Source organism: Myotis davidii, unplaced genomic scaffold, assembly GCF_000327345.1.
Source record: "Myotis davidii unplaced genomic scaffold, ASM32734v1 scaffold44, whole genome shotgun sequence".
Lineage (NCBI taxonomy): Eukaryota > Metazoa > Chordata > Mammalia > Chiroptera > Vespertilionidae > Myotis > Myotis davidii.
In genome coordinates, this window is record NW_006299705.1 from 6,307,900 (window position 1) to 6,311,083 (window position 3,184).

Sequence of the window (3,184 nt, forward strand, 5' to 3'; positions counted from 1 at the left end):
TGAAATACAAGGGGAAAACAATGACTCTACAGAAGAGCTTGTTCCCACCCCTTGGAACAGAGTCCCTTTTACCGACCTGTTTGATCAGCTGGGGAAAAAGCATCCTCATTTACATAACCTCCTGGCCCTTTGTGTTTCAAGGTGGCACAATTCCAGGGACACAGTTTCTATATGAATGAAGGAGGCTGAAGGCCCACAAATGCCCATCAGACATTCACTGATATAGCTTCTGGAGATTGTTCAGGATTTCTCATTATTTTCATCTGTTACCATCATGTGTGGAATGATCTAATATTTACAAATTTGTATGCTCTCTTCAACAATCCAATCACTGAGTATTAACTTAGAAAATAGCTGTGCATCATTTCGGTGCCTGCTGCATATAAATTCTCCTATTGGGTGCTGCAGGGGTTAGGGAGACAGCCTTGCCTTGGAGAAGCAGCCGGTCTGGTGGTGAGAAGCAGTGCCGAAACATGAAATCCTATTCCTGACAGACCGAGTGCACCAGGAGCAGTCTTTTCTCTATATATCGTCCATCACCTAAATACTGTGTTGAGGACGTAACAGGTGATTAATAAACAGTTCTTGCAGTGAATTTCCAGAATTAAACCCCACAGTGATTACCAGCCAAATTACAAAGGAAATAAGTTACCTTCTGTCATTGTTAGGGGTCATATCACAGCCATAGCAACTTACATGGTAGGAAGTGATGATAGATAAGAAGTTGAGAAGCATAATTCTTGTGGTTCAAATCAAAAGGATATTTGAGTAGACAGGATGAATCAGCACTGAGGTGAGCTTCAACACCATAGATACTGCTTATTGGGGAAAAGAATGCTTCACATCTGAAAAAACACGTGATTAGAAGGTTGGAATACTCATTGCAAAATTGTTTTTGTATGAATTCACACCCTTAATGGTTTCCTCTCAAAACTGGAGCTCATCAACTAAGCAGGTGTCAACTCGCTTATGGTTCTCAGAGCTGGAATGTGACCACAGAGAAAGAAATGAAAGGTCTCCTGAGGCACTTGCCATCTCCTCTGCATCGAGAATCGTCCACATTTACTTACTGTCTCTACTCTTGTATCTCCTCTAAAGGACAACCCAGCTGGGTGAAACCCAATTAGCACAGCACTGTCTCTTACGCGAGAAATAATCACTGTTCTCATGCTACTTTCAAATGGCAATTTCCCTATTATATCGTTTTGAATAGAAGGCCTATTAGGTTTTATTTTTTTTTAAGGTAAAATGGAAAAAACACTCAACTGCTCAGTGAGGCAGAGTTAAAATATTCTGTAAACACAGCACTTACAAAACAGGCAGAACCCCTGGGCTACCAATTTGTGAACACACAACTAGTGGTACAAGACATGTGTATTGTCACAGATTCATGGCCCAAAAAAGGATTTTATTATTTTTTTTCACAATAAACACTTCATAGCCAACCATTTTTATAAGTGACTAAGGGGAATAAAAAATATGTATATAGCAGAATCAAGTACTGGTGCTCCCTGGGGCTTTCAGAAGCTTCCTACCACAGCTGCTGGGCACATTATTTCCCTTTCACTTACATTTTATAGTAGAGGGTCTTGGTTTCCTGGATGTATCTGCGAGATTTGTTAATCAAATGAATTCCAGTCCTAGCAAGGGTGTCGAGCGTGAGCAAACATAGGACAACATGGCTTCTGGGGATAGATTCTTCCAGGGGCAGCCAGTCTCCCTTGTTTGGGTATTTTTTTATGGTTAAAAACTCCATGCTGAAATTTTAGCTTCCTTTATCTTAATCCTGAGAAATCCCTGTCATAGATAATTATAGTTTAATATGAACTAGTGTAGCAAGGCCCATTGGATCAAAGTCTTTTCTGTGTCCCATAGTTTCAAAATGGCCCAACACACTTTGTTTAAACATAACTCTTCATCACCCTGTGAATTGTTTTCCCCACCTCTGAAGCTCCAAACCACAACCCTCACCCCTTCTCCATAGCTCAGAATAGCATAGAAACCTTAACTGACAGATTTTCCTGAGTCTCACATTTGTATGGAACCCCCATATGTAAATATGTAATAAATATGGTTATTTTCTCCTGTTAATCTGTTTCATGTCTAATTAATTTTTAGACCAGCCAGAAGAACAGAGAAGGGTAAAAAGAAAATTATTTTTCCTCCCCTCTAGAGCCAACAGCATCTGATACCTTCCTGGGAACAGAGGGGTTGCACTCCATTCTTGTTTTAAGTATAATAGTGCAAGTATGCAGGGAAAAGTCAAGGTTGCCATTATGCAAAGCCACTTTGTGACTCCACCCCCTGCTATGGAAACACATTCGTGGATAAGTGTGAGTGCATGGATGTAGCAGATGAGTATGTTTTCTGTGTGAGTGGGTTTGGCAAAGTATGAATACCCATGAATATGTATGCATATGTTTGTGAGCTCTTGTGTATGAGTATGTGTGCACATTTTTGAGCGAATGTGTTTGTATGTTCATGTGTATGTGTGTTATTGTGTATTTGCTTGTGTATTTGAGTGTGTGTCTGTGTGTGTTTATGACTGTGAGTAAAAATGCATTGTGTATGGGTGTGTATTTGTGTGTAGTTTGTGTTGTGTATGAGCATGTGGAGTGTAAATGTGTGCATGTGTCTGTTGTGCGCATGTGTGAGGTTGGGTGTGTGTATGCCAGTATGGTTTGTGAGTGTAAATGTGCTTTTGGATGAGCATATCAGTGCGTGCCTGTGGGTGTATTTGTATATGGGTTTGTATTTTTGTGTGTAGGAGTGCACATTGTGGGTGTGTGTATATGTGCGTGCATACTTTTCTGTGTAAGTATGGTGTATATCTTTGTGATTGTATTTGTGTGTATGAGTGTGTGTGTCTGTGTATTGTTTGTGTGAGCGATGTGTGTATAATTGTGCCAATGTGAGCATTAGTGTTGTGACTGCGCAGTGTTTGAGTGTGCATTTGTGTGTATGTGAGGATATATGTCTGTGTGTGTGCCAGCGCGCGTGGGAACGGGTGTGCGCCGTCGCCACGCGCCTCCACCTCCCGCAATCCGCCCCATTGCGCCCCGTTGGCGCAGGAGCAGAGACAGCGGCCGCGGCGCCGGGTGCGCGGGCTGCACGCTGCTGTCACCGCCGCCGCGCGCCTTTGCCCTTTAAATCGGTCTCCAAGCCGATTACAGCTGATCTCCCA